Below are 23,160 nucleotides of genomic sequence, written 5' to 3' on the forward strand. Positions count from 1 at the left end.
TTGGATCCTTGACAAAACAGCTTCACGCATTGGTGTTATCTGCCACAGAAACCCCCTGAAGAAGCCCAGCCTCTCCATTAGGCTTCCAAATAATCTGAGTAGCTACAGATGACAAATATGTAGTGATTCTGCTGGGCAGTACAAAGTGAGCCCAACCCACGATGTCAACCAAGGCAGTCCCAAAGAGTTCAAGTCTGATGGGTACTACCCTAAGAGATTCGGGCCAGGCCAGGCCTGCTCTACTGATCAGCAATGACCCAACCGTTCTGTCTGTACCACAGTAGGCCCAGTAAGGTCCACGGTGAAAGCAAATCTCATCAAGCCCATGCAAGAGTAAACTCACAAGTAACTTCTGTTCCTTGGGCTCTTTAGATCAGAGGCAACACTCTGAGGTTGTACTATTCCCTTAATTCACGTATTAGAGTTGTCATTATATGAAGGAAGCATGCTGACAGCACAAGTTCCCAAACTCTGTGAAGAACCAAGGGAAATTTTTCCAATTATTATTTATTTTCCTGAAATTAACCCCTCTTCCTACCCTTTCTTGGGCCAGTAGAATGTGCTTTCTTTGAAAATGCCTCTGTCTTTCTCTTAACAGAGAAGATTAAAGCAGAAAAACCAAAATCTCTTCAGTGCAAAAAATCTCTTCATAGCATGGGGCTGTGTGCTCTTGTAAAAAACAAAGGCTTTTTCCGTATATGAGAAGCCCCCCCCCCTTCTAGGTGCCCAAGACTGAACTTTATGAGTAAATCAACGCAATTTGCAGCCATATCTCTGCTCCTCCCTTTCTCCCTCTGGTCTGATTGCACGAACTGGAGGAGACAAAAGAGCAAGAGCACTGCTGTCTGCTTCTTGGGGGCCTGTCCCGTAGAGAAAACAATCCATTGAGTTGTATGCCATGACATCATCAGCCACCAATTGACACAGAGAAGGTGTAACAAGTTTCCTCTAACCAAACCAACCGTGCAACTGTCAAATTGCAAGGCAGTGCAAATTAAGGATAGAACTACCGTACGATCCAGCTATTCCACTGCTGGGTATTTATCCAAAAAACATGCAAACACCAATGCGTAAAGATACATGCACCCCTGTGTTCACTGCAGCGTTATTCACAATAGCCAAGACTTGGAAGCAACCTAAGTGCCCATCAAGGGACAAATGGGTAAAGAAGATGTGGTATATATACACACTGGAATACCACTCAGCCATAAGAAACGATGAAATCCAGCCATCTGTGACAACATGGACGGACCTTGAGGGTATTATGCCAAGTGAAATAAGTCAGAGGGAGAAGGTCAAACACCGTATGATCTCACTCATAAGTAGAAGATAAAAACAACACAAATCCACACATAGAGACAGAGACTGGATTGGTGGTTACCAGAGGGGAGGAGGGGAGGCAGAAGGACGAAAGGGATGATTAGGCACATGTGTGTGGTGATGGACTGTAATTAGTATTTGGGTGGTGAACATGATATAATCTATGCAGAAATAGCAGTATAATGATGTACACGTGAAATTTATACAACGTTATAAACCAATGTTACCACAGCAAAAAAACAAGAAATTTCTAAAAAAATAAATAAATAAAAATAAAATAACATCTGTGGGGGGTGGGGGGAGGCAGTGCAGGTGTGAGGTAGGGTTTTCTTTTATCCTATTTTTGTGTTAAACTACAGAAGAAAGTGAGAAGCAGGGGGAAACACACATTTCTATGGAGAAAACATAGAAACCCAAATATGCCCTAGGTGTACGCAACAGACCACCCAGGCCCCTGCACCTGTGCCCCACCCTTCTCCACCCTCCCCTCCTACCAAGAACCACAGTAGAAGGCTTTGTTCTGTGAAGCACTGAATGGAATCTTCCCAATGCTCCCTGCCAAGGAAGTCACTTTAGGAAAGTTGTTTTTTGTTACCTAAGCACCTGTGTGTGTTTTCAAATAGGGTCCAAAGCAGTGAAGCAAATGGAGAAGAAAAGGAAAATACTTTGGTTATCCAGACATTAGTTAACACGTCTACCCAGAAACAAAATAGTTTTTACTTGTGCATCAGAGCTGGAGGTTCCTGAGACTTGGTTATTTTCAGTTCATTTTCCTCCCAGAAAATACTGACCATCTTATGAATGAAGCTGTTTAGCCAAGGTTAGAATATGCGAGGAGAGAGAGGGTGGCGGTGGCAGAGGGCACAGGGCTCCAGGAGAGTAGGGGGTGAAGGAGAAAACTCACAGAGCAAGTATTGTTTACAACTGCAGAGCCAAGCTAATATGGTTTCTCTGCCTGTTCAAGCATATTGTTACATTAAGTCCCGAATAATAAAGCTGGAGGCAGGGAGAACAGGGCCAACCCAGCCTCTGCTTTGTTAATGGCACAAGGGCAACATTCCATGCAAAGCTCGCCCTGGCAACGGCGTGTGCCAGCTCTCCTGAGAATCCACCAGCTGAGACTGCTGGGCACAGCCAGTCAGCAAGGAGGACAAGCACTCGCCTGATTAAAGGCCCCAGTCGGGGCCGGCCCAGTGGCGCAATCGGTTAAGTGCACACGGTCCGCTGTGGTGGCCCAGGGTTTGCCGGTTCGGATCCTGGGCGCGCACAGACGCACCACTTGTCAAGCCATGCTGTGGCGGCGTCCCATATAAAGTGGAGGAAGATGGGCACAGATGTTAGCCCAGGGCCAGTCTTCCTCAGCAAAAAAAAAAAAAAAAAAAAAAAGAGGAGGATTGGCAGATGTTAACTCAGGGCCGATCTTCCTCACAAAAAATAAAATAAAGGCCCCAGTGACTGGGCCTCAAGAGATGGGCACAACACCGGTTCACATACAGCTACAGGGGAAAGCATACAGGAGAAACTGCATTTTTAAATGAAAATAGGGTGCAACTGACCATGTTAAGAGAAGTATAGGCTGCTGGGTCCTCAAACAGCTTTCTGAGGATGGGGCACACCATGCTAACAGAGGTGGAACAGTTACTGAGAAATCACTGTGCTCTTTACTTCTAAAAATATCATTGCACCCCTCTGAGCTCTTAAAACTTACAATAAATGATAAATATACTATCAAATGCCATTAAACATGAATGTCTCGCTCATAAGCAGTGGGACTAGTTTTTCTTAACAGTATGACTAGATGTAAAATTAACATTAAGATTAGGCCAATAAACACATGCTCTAACATTCACTTCAGGTTTAACCTAGTTCTTTAGGTCCATCTGCCCTGGTCCTGCTCAGCCTGCAGTGGAGTGAGAAGAGCGCCAGCCTAAGTCCTAAAACCATCTAAGGGCCTGTGTTCCCTCTCTCTCACCCACTGATGCACATGAAAATCTAAATTTAGAGGACCCCTTGGGCTCTGGCTCAGGCCAAGCCTCGCCTTGGCCAGCTCACCCTGCAGCTCGCAGCGCCAACATCCGCTGTGAGCCCTCTGAGCACCTCCTGCACACACTGGATCGTCTGGGCAGGACAGCCACCGGTTATAGGAAAATGAAGAGCCACAACAAAGGCACCAACTAAGAAGATCCTCAATCACTTACACTCTCACGTGTCCTCAAATGAAACAACAGCAAGAGTGCCATGACAAACTGCTTTCTTCTACCAGAGAAGCTACTCCTTGAGACTCAGATGTCAGTGTGATGTGGACCCCATTGCCTAGGGAGAGAGGGGCTCTGTGAGAGCAGCGGGCCCCCTTTCCACACAAGCCAGCCAGCAGCATCACTGTGCCCCAATTCCCCCGTGTGCTGCCCCACCACCCAAGGATGCCTTTCTAGTGATCCCACAGACAAGGCTTCTCTTCTGCCCAGAGATCTGAGAAAGAAGGGGTGAGAGAAAGAAGCAGCTATATTTAGCTAGCAGACCAAGATAAAAGGAATGAAATGAGTCATAAAGGCCGAGCAGCACACCAGCACCTCACTATCACTCGGCACTGTGGCAGGTCCAGCCACGGGCCACGGCAGGGCAGGAGCAGGGCTGGGGCAGCTTACTGAAGGCACAGCTACTTTCTCAGGGCATAGGCAAAGGCAGAAACAAGCCCAGAGGGATACAAAACAATAACTCTATTAAGTTCTTCAAAATTTAGTCTGAAAGTCAGGACAGAAAATCCTCACAAGGGAAAAAAAATTCTACAACTATGTGAGGTGACAGACGTTAACTAGACTTATTGTAGTGATCATTTCACAATACATACAAATATCAAATCATTATGTTGTACACCTGACACTAATATAATGTGGTACGTCAATTATACCTCAATAAAAAAAAAGAAAACCCTCCCTGGTAAAAATAGGTACTAAATATTAGGAGGAGGATGTGGAAGCAGGCATAAATGACCTAGAGTCATCAGTAGCATCTCAAGTACTTCACGCTGTTTTCCTTGGAGTCCCCTGTGACTTCTTTCTGTGGCCTGTTGAGTTTCTGTCATGTTGCTGAATTGGCAGCAACAGCAAGCAGATATTAACTTCTGTTTTCGTATCCATCAGCCTCTTAAACCTGACGCAACCACAACCGTCTTCAGGTTTGGGAGTTATTAAACCCCCTCTACGGCAATGGAAATGTTCTAACCTAGGTTGTGGTCATGGCTGCACAGCTGCCCCAGGGAGGGCAGAAGGGACTCTCACCAGCTTGAATCAGAGCAGCTCCTTTCACATCTGCTTTATAGTGTGGGAGGCTGGGGACGATTTCATTTTCTGTGGTTTGGGGTCGTGGTGGGGAATCCCTACTTTTTAAAAGAACAGAAACACGGGGAATGAGGCAGCTTGCAGATCACATTAGAAGAGCTGGCACAGCTTGCTTTTTGACCCTCTGCTCTGCAACTGGCACTCCTCCTGTGTGAAACAGACACCCAGGCTGTGTATCTGCTGCAAACCTCCCCCAGGGGGGTTTCTTCCAGGCAGTGTAAGGCGAGTTGCCTTGTAAATGGGACACATCTTTCTCTATGTGTGCGAAAGGTCTCTCGAGAAAAGCCTCTGTGAGAATACCCACCCACGTGCCAGAGTGTCTCAGCACCTGAAACACTGAACCGTCTTTGTGCCACACATGTGGACACGTGAATGCACACACCTACACACACATCCCCAGAATTACCAGGGGACACACATCCAAAATCAGCAGGCTCCGTGGGAAAGTTCCTCTACTTGGGAACATATAGTAAAATCCTATATTTTGCGGTGATGCTTGTTTCTTTCTTCCTTTTAATGAAGGTTGATTTATTTTCTCCTCTTTTTTCCAAAAACTGTACTTGGAGCTCAGTTATCACAGGAGGACCATATCTGACCTGAGAGAGCAGTAAGCAGCTTCTTCCAAGCTGCCTATTTTTAGCCTCTGGTTCTTCCTGGCCTCTTCCCTAGGGAAGACCCCTCCCTCTGCTCTCCAGTAGACTGCTCTGGCTAAGCACAAAATCCTACCCCAAGTGGGAAGGTGGGTGTGAGAGTCCTGATAGTGCCTCTCCACGCTTCAGACTTCAAAGAGTAGGGACTGAGGAGCTTGGAGTAAAAGTGGGAGGGAAGAAATTTTTTAAATCACAAAGAAAGTAGGAGTGTGACTTCAGAAGAGAAATACTGTACATGAATTGTTTTTGTCCATCTAGGATCTGAGCAAAGCTGCTGTGCCACACGGCTGGACGGGCACACCCCTCCTCTTTGTTCTTGCAGGCCAGCCCACGGGCACACATTAATCTCGCAGCCTGCATCCCTGCAAGCAAGGCTGAACCAGCCAGGACAGCCCCTCACCATGAAGAAACCAGGGCTGACCACCAGCAGAAGGACAACTTCAAAGAGAGGGGCAGTCTTCTCCTTTACAAAGCAGGTAACTCAGAGGAAAGAGATCCTTTAAAGAAAGAGGAAAACACTCAAATATGTGCCTCCCTCTAAACTCCAAGATATGGCCCACCTCTCACTAAACCTCAGGTTATTATATACATGCAGTTGTTATGGAATCGTCAATATGAACTGAAAAGTGAATTCTGTTAATTCTGTTTTTTCATTGACTTGTCATTCTAAAATTCTAAGTATAGGAAGAAATCTTAATCCCCTGAAGAGTTAAAAACTTTTAACATGACTTATAATAAGGTTCAGAAACAGCAGGTGAAATAGATCCAATGTAGAAAACAAGGCATACCCTCTATTTTAAATCAAGAGTAAAGGAAATGATGGTCCAGCTGGTGAACTTAATGATTTTCACCTTCCAAGAGTTTGAAACACATTTGTGAATGCATCCACATATACCATGCCTTCTGCCAGACAGACATCATACATTCAACAGCAAAAAGTAACACACAATTTGTCAGTGTTGACCTAGGACACCAACTCCAGGGTCTCCAGGTTTCAAGCCTCTGCTCTGACAAGTGAATGCACAACAGCTTAACAGGTCCCACGCTGACCTACCAGACGCTTGTACCACCCATCTCCCCTCCCGCCACCTGCCACTAAAGAAATCATTTCACAGTGTGGCAAGTACCCTCTCCCCGTCCCTGTCCAGCTCTGGTGTGGGAATAAATGAGAACAGCAGCCCTTACTCCCTCCACACCTCCACCAGTTCTCTGCAAGCAGCTCCCTAACACAGGAGGAAGTGCAAAAGCTCGGGGGAGGATGTTTCCACTGTGTTGTCACAATCTTGTTGACTTTCTAACCGTATTTCTGAGAGCTCCCAGGACAGTTATATAGGTCAGATTCCACCTTTTACTAGTCTGTTTTGTGCATTTGTCTGCAGCAGCATGAATACCGGGCAGGGGAGGGATGGGCACAGCGTTCTACCATCAGCCTCCCTCTGCCAAGCTCCTGCTCTTCCCAAGTCCTCACACATCAGCCAAGCGACTGGTGCTCTTGGGAAAACTGAGTACACGAGACAGGGACCTCGTTCCTCAGCAGCTTCTGCCCCATGCTGGAAACCATGAAACAATACACGGGAGACAGATGCAACACGACTCTTAAAAAGTTGTCTCTATTTCATCCCTTTTATAAAACAGAAGATAGCCCAAAGATTAACAAGAATCCAATTAAAGTGACTTCAGAAATCCTAGCTATCGCTGAGTATGTGAATGCACTCAGAGCACTTAGGTGCCCAACACTGTGTTACATGCTTTACCTACATTATCTCGTTTTATCTTCGGAATAACATTATAAGTATAATGTTACCCCTATTTTAGAGATTAGGCAATTAAGGTTCAGAGAAGATAATCAACTCCCCCAAGGTCACACATAGACAGTAAGGGCTGGAGCGGGGAGAATTTATCTACTGAAGGTTGGCTGGTTCCAACCCGGCCCCTTCCACAAATGTTGCCTCACTTTGTGGGTTCAAATTGTGTCCTCTTTTTCTTTTTCGTGCCCCTTTAGCAGTAAATTTTTATAAGTATGCATGCCACATCTCTCGTACAATTTCCTACATGCTCTGACAAATTTTTTAATAAATGATGACTCCAGTCAATCTACAGATATTGATTAGTGCCCGCTCCGTGCCAAGGTTACGTCAAGTACTGCAAAGAGATCCAAACAAAAGATGAATCTGTAAAGGGGGGGAAGAGAATTGCAGCAGTTTACTAACAATAAAAGGTGTACGCAAATACAACATGAAACCTACCCACCAATGCTTCTCTGTGCACACAAATCCCCTGGGGTCCTGGTACAACACAGATTCCGACTCAGCCGGTCTGGGGGCCTGAGATGCTACATTTCTAACCTGATTCTGAGCAACGCCTGTGCCGCTGACCAACAAGGAGCTAAAGTATTTCAAAGGTCTACCAGGGCTGGGATGGTCTAGAAAAGGTAAAGAAGTGAATCAGAAAGACAGCCTTTAGAGGACTGAGTAGAATTGGAGAAGTTTGGGGTGCAGTGTCAGGAAGAGAGAAAACAATATTTCAGATGGAGGGGAAAAAACTCAGGCAAAGGAGGAGCACAAACATACAGGTCATTCAAGGTATAGTTGTCTATTTAACAAAAGATGAATATACTCCTAACCTGTCTCCACGTGATTACCAGGAATTATGCGACTTAATTCTCTTTGAAGAGCCCTGAGTTTCTTACTGACTGGCCTGAGAATAACTTCGAGGTAGGGAATAACTTCAGTTTGTTGACCTAAAAAAGGGTAACGCCCACGATAAATATCCTGCAGAAGGCAGCCCTGACTAAGCAGCTACTTGGTGATGCGATGCTCAGAGGTTTAAAGCCACGAACTTTGGCACATACTCAGCCACTAGCCAAAGAATGTTTCGTGAGACATTTTTAAATACTCACCATCCCATAATGAATAGGAAAGGAAACCCCACTGTCAGCTCCACCCTATGCTGGCCTGTAACAGGGTTCTCCCAGGAGAAAGGCCAGAACAGTGGTCTCTCCAACTGTGCCATCTGGTGACGTGGCCTGGCTTCCTGGCTGGGTCACTTCCTCCACTGTCTCAGACAAAGTGGCACTGCCCTTTCCCAATAAGCTCCTCAGCAAACAGAAATGAATGCCCAAGTGCAAGGAGAGGTCGCCCTGCTGACCCCACAGCGTGCACACCGTGTCTGTGAAGAGGCAGGGTGCTACGGCAGGGGAGACTGTGCTCAGGATCAGGGACAGCAACCTGAACCAGGGCTCTGTCCTCTAATAAGCTCCCTAACCTCTCTAAATCCATTTGCACATTTACAAAATGGAAATAGAGTCCGAGCTCTATCTGCCTTACTGTTGTGGATCAAATTTGGCAATGTGTGTGAAAATGCTTCATAAGCTATAAAGTACTGTAAAAACACAATTCCTTACTCCTAAAGGGTCCGAGAAACACAAAGGCCCTTCCTGACACTCTCCCCTCGTGTCAGTGCTCCAATGTACGGATCCAGTGTTTCCACCCCTTTAACGAAAGGAAAAACTAAAGCACAAGGAAGAAACCATTGACTTGCTCAAGGTCAAACACAAAACACATGACTTTTGAGGAATGAAATGACTGTGGAAGGTTGCCATGAAGTCAAACATTTTTCTGTTATGGGATAATACGAGAGCAATCTACTAATTTGCCTCTAGAGAATCAATATTTTAACATTTCCTAAAGGTGCTCTGCAAGAGTCAAATCGTTTAGAACTCGACTCGCATTGTCTGACACGCAGAAACCCAGGGGAGCTGTCTGGAAGGACGGGAACAAGATCCCTGCACGGACTCGATGACTTACTGTGTACCACACAACCTCGGATACAACACTTGCTTGGGCAGGATCCAGATTCCTCTTCCGTAACAAGGCAGGACTGGACTAGCCAAGCGATTCAACCTTTGGTCACAGCCGGGTAAGCTGCTCTGACTGATATAAGGGTGGGTGGCCCCCAGCCTCCCCGGTGCCCCTCACCTCTCTCCAGACCCTGTCAACAATCTTATGTTTTCATTTCCTTGAGGCACCACCAAGAAAATACCAGCATCCAGATTGCAAACCTCTGGAGTGAAGGCCCAGCTCTGACGTGCAAAGGCAGCAGACGCCTCCTCCTCAAATCTCCACCGCACTCCACTCCCCAGCCTTTTAGAATCTGCTACAATTCTGGAGTTGAGGAGGCAGAACTAAGCCAACCTGGGTACATTCTGGGGAGAGGAAGGGAGGCGCAGGAACAGAAAGAGCGGAAAACCAAACCTAAAGAAGAGGCTCCACAAGCAATCACACACTGCAAACACTCGGAGCTGCAGTGACTTGTCGTTGAGGTGAGGGGTTGCGGAGAGAGGTCCGCGAATAGGCTGGCACCTCACCGCGAGGGCCAAGGAGCACGACCCCGGCAGAGCAGCCGACACTGCAGGATGCTCCTGCTGAGCAGGAGACCACGTGTGCAACTCCCAGAAAGACCTCAGTTCATCTCCAACTCAGGGGAAGGCTGTCACACACCTCCCACAGTGCCCCACACGGCAGACACTCAGCACAGGCTAGAGAGGATGACGACGATGCTGGGGACTCGGCTTCCGTCTCTAACATCAGCAAAGTGATGGCAACCTCAAGGTCAAGATCCTCCACTCGACAGGTCTCACGAACACGAGATGAGCATGTTCACTCTACGCCCCACTAGTGCGCTGTTCTTAGTGGAAAGTCGTCTCCTGACATCTTTCCTCCTCTTTTCCTCTGAATCAAAAGGAAGGCATCTATCTCTAGGCACCTGAATCTGACCTGAAGGCAGACAACTAACCTTCTCATAAATCCATAAAGCTTGAACCAGACTCCAGTTGAAAAAAAAAAAGAAATGGACCAGCTAAAATAATTGAACACAGAACCTCTCTGAAACCAAACCAAAGGACAGCTCACAGCAAGAATCGACATTATCACTGATTTCTTGACCTTCACTCTCCCCCAACTCAAAATAACTTCTGGGGGCAGCGGGGCACAAAGCAACTCCATGTAGGCCAGGAGTACTCTTCCCTGGGAAGAAGAGAAATGATCTGACAGGCAAGGCCAGGTCCCACGCAGGGGTGAACTCCTGAACCCCACCAGCCTCCCGTGAGGCACTACATCTTAGCTGCCCTGTTATGATGCTGCAGGAGGTGAGGAGTGGGGATCAAGATCTTAATATCCAGGGACCGGCCCCATGGTGTAGCGGTTAAGTGCGCACGCTCTCAGGCCATGCTGAGATGGTGTCCCACATAAAGTGGAGGAAGATGGGCACGGATGTTAGCCCAGGGCCGGTCTTCCTCAGCAAAAAGAGGAGGATTAGCATGGATGTTAGCTCAGGGCTGATCTTTCTCACAAAAAAAAGATCTTAATATCCAGCAAACAAGACACCCCTCATTCCAGTGTTTGAGAAAAAGAAGAGTCATTTAAGGAACATTCTGGGGAAGAAGTGTGATATTTATATAAAACATGAGGTTACAAAGATGTAACATAGGAAACTGACTGTGAAAGAACATGGGAAGCAACCCTCGCTATAACATAAGCTCCACGAGGGGGAGGATTTTCATCTGTTTGGGTCATGGCTATTATCTCCTAGAACCTCGCCTAGAACACAGTGGGCACTTAAACACTCATTGAATGAACTAAAGAGGGAGAAGCAGAAATCTAACACAGGCTTTGACTCAAACAGAATTGGATTCAAATCCTGGTTTTGCTACTTACTAGCTGTGTGCCTTTAACGAAGGCACTCAACCTCTCAATACCCACATCATAGGATTCCTGTTAAGGATTAAATGACAATGCATTTAGCCACTAAGAATGCCTAGCACACAGTAAGCTCTCAACAAATGGTGGCTATGAGCTATAATCACCTCCTCTCCCCTGTCTTACTTCTCAAAATCCCCTGGTTTGGAGTATAAGAGACAGGCAGGCACCCTAAAGAACTGAAGGATCGGACTGGGAGTGGCGCTGCAGCCCTGTTCCATCCTAACCCTGAACTAACCTAAGCCACAAGTGTGTCTGCTCCACCCCCCACAGCCTCTCTGTTCCTTTGTTCTGGTGAAACTCACACCCACTCATCCCCCTCTCCACAGGGAGCCGTCCTCCACCCTCTGCTGCGGAGAGGATGTGCTCTCAGCCCACCGAGGAATGGCAGCAGCTCCCTCACCCGCGGCAGACTGGCAAGGAAGCAGCTGTGTGCAGCAGGGGAAACAGACTACATCTAAAAAGGCTCCCAGCTGAGAACCAATTACAATCCAAGAGCCAAGACAGTCGTCTACACTCACTCATTTCCACCTACTACCATCCCATAATATACTAATTTATTCTTACAAATTAACACTTTCTCAAGCCGCTGCTGGGAGCAACATTTTTTAAGATGAACCCTGCATTTCTCTTGATAGCTCCATTTGCTATGCACCTCAATGTGTCAGTGACAATTTCCTGGACAACTTCCAGCCAAGGGTGGGAGGTGGAAATAGATTTCACACCAGAAAAGCCCCAAGCTGACAGCACAGAGGGGCTGAAGATTCAACTGGAACAGACCTGAGAGACCTCTAACTCACTGCGCTGAGTACAGGATCCAGGTTTCCTAAGGACTTGGGTCCAGAGAATTTAGGAATTTCAGATTTTCAGTCATAAACCAAAATCTTGAGCCATTAAATGGTGTTTGTGAATGTGTGTGCAAAAGGGGAGAAAGTGAGCAGGAAGAGGGACTCTTGAGAGTGTGTCCTCTGTAATTCCTGATCTCTGAGGAGGTGCAGTGGCAGAGAGAGGATGTGAACACGCACGTCAGTTTCTCTTGCTCGAGTCTGCACCGGCTCATCCACCACGTCCAGAGGTGCTGCATGCACCCAGCGCCCACTCCTCGAGGGCCTGCAACAGTGAGCTAAGCAATGCAGCTAAAAGGGTTGCATATCAAGATCACAACCTCTAAACAAGACAGGATTCAGAGAGGGGCGGGGGAGGGAGAGCCCAGAGACAGCAGAACAGCAACCGCCCAGGTACACCAGGCCTGCATCGCCACTGCTGCTGACTGAGATGTCACCCACAGAAATACTCCCTTCACCCACAGGGCTTCCAACCGACTCTTGCAATTAGATTATTACTTAGCTCAAAGGAGAGACGCAAGGCCAGCCAGTCAGTAGGTGCAGAAAGGATCACTGTGTGTGTATGTTCAGCTCCTCTCGACACACAGCAGACAGGGCAGGAAGAAGTGGACTCTTATGAAGCAGAAAGTATTTGTTAGACGCACTAACTATAGCAAAGAAGTCAGACACACTTACAAACTGTAACAAAGACTTCCTTCTTAATAATAAAACCCCAATTTTATTAGGGCCTGCAATATGCTCAGTTACAAAACCACATTTCCCAACCTTCCCTAAGGCTGGCTGTGACAACGTTTTCTAAGTGCTGGCTAATAAGACATAAGCAGAAGTGTGTGAGCCTTACAGAAAGACTCCTTTAAAGGAGCTGTCTCACACGGAAGAGCAATTTTTTTTGTCTTTCTCTCAATTTCCTCCTTTTTTGTTTTCCCTGGAAACAGAAATATGATGGCTGGAGCTCCAGCAGCCATGTTTGACCATGAGGTAACCTAAAGGATAGATGTCATGTGCCAAGGTAGTGGAGTAAGGTCAAGTTAAATTCTCACCTGTCAGTCCATGGAGTGGACTACACACTGCAGCTAACAGGGCCAGAACTTCTATCTTTCTAAATAGAAGAAGCCAAAGTCCTGATGTCCTTGGGGCTGGCCATACTGGCTCTGGACTTCCCAACTCTAGGCTTCTTTTACATAAAGGAGAAAATCTTCTTTCATGTTTAAGCCACATTTTGCAATTTCCAACTGGGACTGATCCTAACCGATACACTAACCTTAACAGAAGACTTGATTTACTAAGAGAAGCTCTGAAGGAGATAAAATGGTCCCAGTCCTCTATGGAGACAGGACAGACTCCACCACGGCAGCTTATCGACTGGAGCCTGCTGACACAAAACAGCTTTGGCTGGAGTTTCCTAAGTAAAAGCCCCACCACTAATGAAAGAGCAGAGATCTTCTCAGGGAATTAAGAGGAAGGAAGATTCATCCACAAGAAACCATATATTCCACATTACCCATAAATGAAATCTCAGGATAAACTGGTCAGTGAGGCGGCACAAGTTGATCTCTTCAGTGGACCCTGGATGACATAACCCTACAGATTTTCCTCACTGATTAAAATGACCCCATTACAATCCACCTCCAACACTTTCAGGACAGCTTGGCTTCTACTAGCAGCTCCTGTGACAAACCAGACCAAAACAAAGCTCGGCAGACCCTAAACCTGGGTTCACGCACTCACCAGCCGAGGCACACCCTTCCTAGGGGCCCTCAGGTCCTCAGGCCACATTAACTGTGTTCTGTTCCCCCAAGTGTAAAAGCCCGACAGGCAGAGGCTACGCTGAATGAGCAGCACTGTGGCGATGGCCATGGCGACAGACGGTGGAGGCCATGACGGAAGGAAGGGAAGGGGGCTCTAGCGAGACTCTGGCGCCTTCCCTGCCAGCCGGAGACCTCACCCTCACGCCCATCTCCCGTGAACGCCGACAAGGTGTGCTTCTCCGCCTCCACGGCCCGAGATTACCCTCAACAGGTCAAGCTGAACTGTCCGCAGTGGAGGACCCCACCACCACCACACTGCAGCGAGCAGGGCCAGAAGTGACCACAAGCTGGGGGCTTCAGTGGCGGTGGCCCCGGCCCAGGGCCTGTTTTCTATGAAGAGATAGCGCTAAATGCAGCTGGCACCACAGGTGATTTACAGTGACTGCCCACAGCTGGGAGAAGGGAGGAGGGGCAGAATTGTTTTTGCTAGTGAAGTATTAGGTAGGTTCAGGAAATAAACTCCCCCCAGTAGGGATGGAATCCTTCTAGGACAGAAAAACAAAAATAAAAGGGGAAAAAAAACTGGAATGGGTACAGAAGGAAAAAAAAAAAGATTAACTGGATGGAAGACAGACCTTATAAGGAAAGGTTAAAGCAATTGGACTCTGGCATGAAGATGAAAAAACTCATGGTACCTTCCCTGCCTTCAAGATCCAGCAGTATTCCCATGCCTAGAAGTGAAGTTTGTATACCAAAAAGCATTTAACATTTTTGATTGCCTGATTAACAAAAGGAAGCTGAAGATTCTCTCTCAGCCTCGTGGGGAAAGACGAAGAGAAGATGTGCACGGGAGCAGCAGGACACTTCAGGTAAGTCGTCCTCGCCTTCAGGGTGGAGACAGGCCGTGCCTGCTCCCCGGCCCCTCCCAGCACAGTCGGTTCCCTCCTTATCCCCACAGCACTGATTCCTCTCTCCTGCAGTCCTGCTCCCACTAGGCTGCTATTTCATTATTTGCTCCTCACTAGGCAGTGAGTTGGATGGGGGGCATCAATTCATGTCTTACTCCTCTGTGTGTGTGTGTGTGTTTGCGCGTGCGCGGGCTCCAGGGCCTCGTTCCCAAAACAGAACGGATGCAGGACAAACAGAGGAAGCTAACAATCACTGTTCGCTCCCTGTGTGCCAGGCACGGAGGTAGAAGAGTGAACAGAAAAAAACCACCCCTGTCCTCGGGGAGCCTTCACTTTAGCGAGGGAGATAGACACGCCAGCGAACCCGAACCTACTGGAAAGAGAGCTGAGCCGTGGAGGAGAAACAGTGTGGAAGGCGGAGAGCAAGTGCTGGGTGGGCTGGGAGGAGGTGGCAGTGTTAGCCATGACAGCTGGGAAGCCTGTGCGGACAGGGAAAGCAGAGCAGCGAACTAAAGGAGCAGCCATGGGGGCACGTGGGGGGAACCCAGGGGGCAAGGCAACAGCATGTCCTAAACTGGAGCTGGGGTCAGTGACGTCAGGGACGACCAGACCGTGCAGGACATTGTGGGCCACCATGAGGCCTTCAGATTTCGTCAGGGTGCAGTGGGGAACCACTGAATAGGTCTGAACAAGGAAGAATGACAAGACTGCAACCCAGGCTTTGACAGGACCACTGTGGCTGCTGTGTTGACCATACACCTAGGGGCACAAGGGTGGGAGCAGGGAATCCGGTTTGGAGGTTACTGCGGACATCCAGGAGACAGGTGACAGTGGCCTGGCCTAGAGAAGAACCAGTGCAGGCTGTGCTCAGATTCCGGATCAAAACACGAAGGCAGAGTTGACAGGATTTGCTAATGGATAAAATATGAGGTGGGAGACTAACAGGATAATCCCCCAATTTTTGCCCTGAGGAACTGAAAAGATAAATGAAGAACAAACTAACAAAAGAACAAACACATCAACTCCCTTCCTGTTGGGCCCAGTAGAGGCAGAAGGACAGACGAAATAAGCCACGGCCATTCTCACTGTGCAGGCGTGTCCGGCGCTGCGGAGGATGGTCCCTTAGCAGGGGTCCTCGCCCCGGCTCAAGACCTCCTTGAGGGCCCCATCTCCAGACCCAGCCTCTCACCCTCCACTGTGCTCCTACACTCTCAGCCCCATGGGCTCGTGGCCTCACACCACAGACTCTGCTCCTGGAGCTCCTTCTCAATCCTGAGCTCAACAGAGCTCCTGATAAAGCAGAAACCCACATTCTTAGCACATACACCAACCGCTAGTTTTCTCCCCACAATTTGTGCCACTTGAAGAGGCAATAATATCTCCAAAATGGCAGGAGGTGGCCCAGACTTGGGGGCAGAGGTGGGAGAACAGGAGATAAGGGAAAGCAAGAGAGGCTGGAGTGTCTGCACCCCAAACCCACTCTTGGGCCACACCTGCCCACAGCTGTTCTAGCATATCTTCTGTTCAAAGGAAGCCCCCCCACGCCACACCACTACCACCACTGCCACCACTGCCACCGCACATCCCCATCTAGAGCTCCTCCTCTCCGCCACCACCTCACCTTCCAAACAGCCAAAGGGCACTTCACATTACAATGAGATTCATCTTTAAAAACATACTGTTCAGGGGGCCGGCCTGGTGGCATAGTAATTGAGTTCCTGCGCTCTGCTTCAGTAGCCCGGGGTTCGCAGGTTTCGATCCCAGGCATGGACCTACATACTACTTATCAAGCCGTGCTGTGGTGGCGCCCCACATACAAAATAGAGGAAGATGGGCACAGATGTCAGCTCGGGGACCATCTTCCTCACCAAAAAAAAAAAAAACAAAACCCTACTGTTTGGGGCTTCTTTTCCTAGCCAAATCCATACAACTTATGTCCTGAACATTCGGCCTAAGACAAACAATAAGATCTACAGAAAAAGAATTAAAAACGAGGCAAAGGTAGGAAAGTGTTTCTTACTGATTGTTTTCTAGGCCAGTGACTATAAGAGAATGGTAAGTGTGTCAATCAAGAATTTGCTGACTGCTCACAATGTGACAACGTATGACAACTGCTGAAAGAGGCACGCAGACAAGACAATATCCCACCCGCAGGAAGCTGACGATCCAAACAAGGAAAACAAGCATGTAGGAACCACAGCAAACCAGCAAACATGTCCTAAACCATATGGCCAGGCTATCAGGGTAAGGATGGTTAGGGTTTGGGTAAGCAGAGAAGAAAAATCCCTTTGGGTTCAGAGAAGGCATAGACGAGGCTGGAGGCAGGACTTTACAGAGCACATGCATGAGACTGGGAGCAGGGTGAAGAGTGGTGCTGGGCAGGACAGCTGACAGGGACATGGGCAGGAGAAGCCCAGCCTTCAAAGCAGAATGGCTGCAGCCAGCACAGTGGTGTCAAGGAAGACGGAACTGCAGCTAGGCAATGTTCAGGAGGCCTGGGCAATCACTTGGACATGAGATGAAGGGACACCAAATCAGAATAGTGGCATGGGAACTGGAATTTAAAAAGGGAAAGTCATTTAACAAATACTGAGTATCAGTTATGGCAGGTGTAGTTTTAGGTGCTGTGGATAAGCAATTTCCAAAGACATTTTGAAGAAAGAAATAACAAAGCAGATTGGATGTAGAGGGTACACAAATGAAATGCTGACTTTATTTATTATCTGCTTTATTTATTTATTACATTTATTTACTTTATTACCTGTTCAAGGGCAGGGAGGCTGACAAATACCTCTACACTCCAACCAATGGCTTAACTTTATCTACAACATTCCTAGACATGGGATGTTTAAAGGAAGACTCTGTTAGACACAGCCGCGCGTGAGACGAAATGACAGCCATTTCCATTCTGTCATGGCAATTATTTTGCTTCCCTATGTTTTACACAAATACGAGGGAAAAGATCTGAAAATTCCTCACTATCTCCCAAGCAGTAAGGCAAGACAGCTGTTAGCATGCAATGGACCTCTTTCCCCCATTCCTTACACTGTCACGGCCAAGGAGGAACCCGAGGAGATGGGAAAACGGGCTGGGGCCTGAAGAGTATTTCTGACACCCTTTGGCACTGAGGAAGCCTTTGCACTCATCTGAGCCCCCTCCCACCCTCAAAGTGCCCCATAAGCCTCAGGAGTCACCACAAACTAGACAAGTCAGGCTCCACTGGAGACACAGCCACATGCACTGAGGCCGTCACAAAAGTCTGCTGCCATCTCCTATCCTAACCCGCACTCCAACAAAACACCACAGACTGAATATCAGCCTTCCAAGGTAAGATGCTCCTGGCTTCAGACAAGTTGCCTCTTCACCCATTGGGCAACCAGGTCAAATACATACAAGGTCCTAGGCACATATTTTAAGGACATGGTCCCCACCCTTATTGCATTTATAATAAACGGCAAAATCTGAGCCCCTCACAGATTTTTAAATGCAATGGCAATAACAACCGAGGTAGTAACAGAGGGACTTCCTTCTATTCTAAGTCCTTCCCAGACGGAGGTCTCTTTGCTTTCTAACCCCACCCTACAAGACTTAATAAACGAAGTATTCAAAATGGTATTACTATTGGAGGTAGAATTCTGTGTTCCAACAAGAATGAAGAAAGGAACCAGTCATTACCCCAAAACTTAGCCTTTCCTCCTCAGCTCCAGTGCGAAATCCAGGAAAGGCAAAGCTGGAGGGAAGCCGACTTGCTGCTATCATCCTGTCACTCTGCATTCTTCCGTACCAGCCCTCCCTCCCATCACAGGCTGGCCTCCCATCACATGCTTCTTGATTGCATTGTTATCTTGCACAGTTGAGGCCAAGTATGCACAGCCCAGTCTTTCAGCCATTTACAAAGTAACTGCTACCCAAGGACGTCGTTCCATGTGGGACACCACTGCCAAGGCCAGAGCCCCCAAACAATGAGTCTTTACTTTTCTTTGATTGTCCGCTCACGAGGCTAACGCGTGCAGTCGGGTTTTGTTCACCATCTCTGCACACGGCACTGTCCACGCATATCACTAGCCATGATTGGGGGGAGGGGGCAAAGGGATTAGCTCCACAAGACTTTGACTCTACGTAAGATTAAAGTCTTAAAACCAAACTCATGCACCTCTGCCAGGTGTCACCTACTTCAACACTGTCATAGTCTACACCGGAATCCTACAGACAACAAGGTTCTGTGGGTAGGGAATGGTCCACAAATAAACTGTCCCTCTAAAGATCGGCAGCAACTTAAAAGCAGCTGGTTTCTGGTATGAACCAGTCCTGAGAAAGAAACTCTCACTTCATCTACAAAGGGCAAGGTCCAATGATTTGAGTTTTGTCCTTTTAAAAAAAGGAAAGAATTGCTCCACATAGATAAATTCAAGACTCAGGCACAACTGTTGCTTCAAGAACAAGGGGTTGGGGGTTTTTAGAAAAAGCAGCCAAAAGACACTGGCCTCAGCTGCTGCACTGCTGGTCTAGGTCTGGAACAAGGGGAGGGAAACATTCCAGAACAAAAATGCCACAACTCCAGGGGCACAAAGCGGGCGCAGAGCTCACCACAGGGCCTCAGCACCACTGAGTCTGGGAAAGCCCTGCAGGGCTGACCTGCCCCACGCAGGCAGGTGCCTCCCACGCACCGCGCCCACCACGGCACAAGGTCCTTGACAGAGTGGGGAGCGCCATGTCGCCAAAGGAAACCCAGGCCTCTCCTCTCTCCTCTTCCTCCCTCCCCTTTTATATTTAAAGAAGAAGGGAAATACTCCTGTGCCTAAGAAAGGTGTGATTGCAAGAGTCCCTCTATGTCCAAAACAATGACTGACTTCCTACAGGATTTCAGTAATACCTGGAATCTCTACAAGATCCTAAAACTGGCACAAGATGGTTATAATGTCAGTGCTGAGGAGAAGTACTGAAGGCACAGCATCTCCACACAGTGATCAGAGGCAGCTTCTTACCCACATGTTTGAGAGGCTTCATTCTCCGGTCTCCTGCCTTAAAGAAAGCACCCACTCCACACCAAGTACTGTGATGATGGTGATGGTAATGATTACGATACTACTAATAATAGCAGCTCTAACTTATTAATCACTTATTACCATGCACCACGCATTGTTTAAAAGCTATCTACCCATCTATCTTTCCTCATATAATTCTCATTGTGAGCTAGGTACGATTATCAGCCTGATTTTATAGGTAAGAAAAAGGAGACCCAGAGAGGTTAAGTAACTCATCCAAAGTCACACAGTAAGCGATATAGCTGGCACTTGATCCCAGGCCTAGAATCACTAAACAGCCTCTGTATTTATATCTGCTATCATCTTAATCCTGAAACAACCCTGTGAGTCATCACTATTTTCTGCAAATTACAGGTTGGGGGAAAAAAAGAATGAAGAAAGGTTAGATCATTTGTCCAGCTAGTGAGCTACAGGGCCAGAAGTCAAATCAGGTTTCTGACCTCCACATTTGGTACTTGTTCAGTTCACCACACTCCACGGTGGTTTGATCAACCAACATGGGATCTCTGTACAGATGGCTGTTCCCGGGACCAAAAGAGGTGACACCACGTCCCAAGGGCACACAGGGAGGGAAGAATTAAGAAACAAGAACTAGATGGGAGAGTCTGAGGGCAACCACCCTGCCATGAGGAATCTGCCATCTCACTCATAAACAGAAGATAACAACAAACAATTACATAGAGACAGAGATTGCATTGGTGCTTACCAGAGGGGAACGGGGAGGGGGGAGGACGAAAGGGGTGATTAGGCACGTGTGGGGTGATGGATTGTAATTAGTCTTTGGGTGGTGAACATGATGTAATCTATGCTGAAATAGAAATACGATGTACACCTGAAATTTATATAATGTTATAAACCAATGTTACCGCAATAAAAAAAAAAAAAAGGAGTCTGCCATCTGTTGCCAACCACATGGCTCAGGAGAACATTTAGCCTGTCATATCTTGCTCAAAAACCAGAATAGATTGGTTGATTATCCCCTCACCATGTCTCCTATATGACTTCAAATCTCTCTGGCTCTACTCACGCAATCTCATCTCCCACTCTCCCTGAGAAACCCTGCCCTCCCATTTGGCCCCATTCCCATCCCTGCCCTCAGTGCCACAAGCACATCCTTCTCACCCAGGCTTGGTTCATGCCATTCCCCGCACCTCAATTCTCTCTTCCTCCTCTACCTAGCCATATTTCAGACCCAGCAGAAGACTGTCTCCTTCACGAAGCCCCCTCACCGCCTCTAGTCTTTCCTGAGTTCCTCCACCTCTGAGCTCTTTCGCAGTTCTAAACAACTTCATACTTATTCATACCCAAGCAGTACTGTCTGCTACTCTTTCTGTTTTTCCAACGAGGATTCCTTAAGGGAACAACCATGCCGGATCCTCAGGAGGTGCAAACACCAGAAAGCTTCCAAGTACAGGCTTGGAGTCAGACTGAGACTGAATCTTGATTCCACACACTAAGCTGTCCAATTCCTAGTTAACTCACCCATAAAATGGAGGGAAAAACAGCACCTACTTCTAGGGTATTTCTAAAAAGTGAATGAGACGATGCATTTCTAAAACACTTTCCACAATGCCTGGCCAAAATGCTCAAGGAACAAGTATTTAAATTTTTGAACAATTATTTAAATTATTATGGATCTGCCCGCAGCCCAGCCTAACGCTTGCTGAATGTGCAGCTTGACCTCAATAAGTAGTTGCAACTAATTGATGGGAAATTATTGGAGGTTAGGGATTATTTGTAAAAATTAGACAAAAGAAGAAAAGCAAGAAGGAGCTCAAGAAAGTCAAATATTGCAGCGGAACAGGGAAAACAGGATCTAAGGACTCCATCCAATCTGTAAATACGTCCTGGGCATGACTCTGTGCAAGCACTCCAGGAACACAAAGGGCTTGTGCGACAAAGGTTCCAGCTCATGGGGCTTACGATCTAGCTAAGCAGTCAAGACAATACATAAAAAACTAGAAATACACACAAGTACATAAATGCCCAATGAATGGTACAGCCAGCAGCTCCCAGTTTTTTCTGGCATGATGACTCCTTTTTACCATCAACTATTTTTTTTTACCGTTATGTGATACAGGCTATTCCTTACAACCTGTTGCTTGAAAAAAACGCCTAACAATAAAAAAGCTACAATGATTTCAACACTTTCCAATGAATTTGTATTTTGTTAACCACAACAGCATTTACATACACTGCAAAAGAAGTAGGACATATATGTTCGAGATGTCCTTAACTCAATCTGTGAGGTTTGATGAATCTACTATGGATTCACAAGCCTGGCCACTGGGCAGTACACACACACACGCACACTCAGGGCCCACCGCATGGTGGGCATCACCGGCATAGACTCCTACTGACAAAAGGACTTCAGAAGAGAGGTAAAGATTAGATGACAAACTTATAAGAGATTCAATTCAATAAACACTTAACTAATTTAATTACAATAAACATTTAACTATTATAATGAAAAACAATGCTTATAAAATTAGGTAAATAGATCCAGGCAAGTTTCACAGAAGAAAAGGCAGATTTGAGGAGATACTAAAGGATGGGTAAGATGAAGATGGGCAGACAGAAGGGGAAAGGAAGGAACAGGAGAGAATTAGCATGAGCAAAGGAGGAATGCAGAAGCAAACCAGCAATGAAGCCAGCCTTTGTGGGAATGTCAGGGGAAAGGAAGGAGAGGATAGTGGTCTTGGCACAAAGTTTAGCCCTGCAACACTGAAGGGACACAGCTTCTCAAAAGATGAGTCGCACAGATGCCAAGAGCTACTGGAAAGAGCAGAGGCTCCAGAGTTCTTCAGATGCAGACTTGGATCTGGGATCCACCACTTACTAGAGCCTCAGTTAGTCAAGGCTTCCTAAGCCTACATTTCCCCCACCGTAAAACAGAGGTCTAATACTATTCACCTCATAGGGATACAAGGATCCTGAGGCGAGGCTCAAATAAGTACTCACTGTGAAGTGCCCAGGACAGTGTCCGACAAAGAACAGACGACTCGACGATCACCACGACCACTCAAGTCACAAGGCCGTCCCTCAGGAAGACTGGTCCATGCTCTAGCTCAGCGTGCCTCAAACAGATCTGACCACAACACAGTTCTCAATTAAAATTTATGAAAAGAATACTCAAGGAGCTCCAGAGGTATTAGGTGCACTTAGATTAGCATGGGAGATGAATAAAAAAATGCCTAGTGACCCAAAATTATGAATTCAACATTTTGGATAAATTTGTATTTTATTAATCACAAATAAAAAGGTCTCATGGATAAATTAACTGTTGCAGAAAATGATGTTTTAAAAGTTTTATAAACAAAATCCTCTCCCCTACAAAAAAATTTAGTAAAATTCAACCATTTTATTAAGAACATGCTTTAATTTTCTCCAGAACACTTTTTAATAGTCCATGGAACACAGTTTAGGAAGCACTGCCCCAAAGTGGGGTGGGGTGCTGAAACAGAGGACAAGATAAATAGGAACAAGGAAGACACAATAAATAAAACATTTTTCTACATTTGTGTGAACCCTGCCAAATTATATGGCTTAG

At 46.9% G+C, this 23,160-nt stretch overlaps 1 protein-coding gene across 11 annotated transcripts in view; it reads right to left on the minus strand.

Moving 5' to 3' along the window:
• MICAL3 (microtubule associated monooxygenase, calponin and LIM domain containing 3) overlaps nucleotides 1–23,160 on the minus strand; it is a 227,867-nt gene that overhangs the window by 153,646 nt on the left and 51,061 nt on the right. For 10 of the 11 annotated variants that reach the window (XR_015555019.1, XR_015555018.1, XM_087443001.1 and 7 more), the window contains one exon: nucleotides 22,572–22,698. The exons of the other annotated variant lie outside the window; for it this stretch is intronic. The gene's annotated coding sequence lies outside the window, so the exon portion shown is untranslated. The remainder of the gene's footprint in view (nucleotides 1–22,571; nucleotides 22,699–23,160) is intronic. 11 annotated transcript variants of the gene reach the window in all.

This window comes from Ceratotherium simum, chromosome 17 (assembly GCF_057802395.1).
Source record: "Ceratotherium simum simum isolate JZ-2026a chromosome 17, ASM5780239v1, whole genome shotgun sequence".
In the NCBI taxonomy this organism is placed as follows: Eukaryota; Metazoa; Chordata; class Mammalia; order Perissodactyla; family Rhinocerotidae; genus Ceratotherium; species Ceratotherium simum.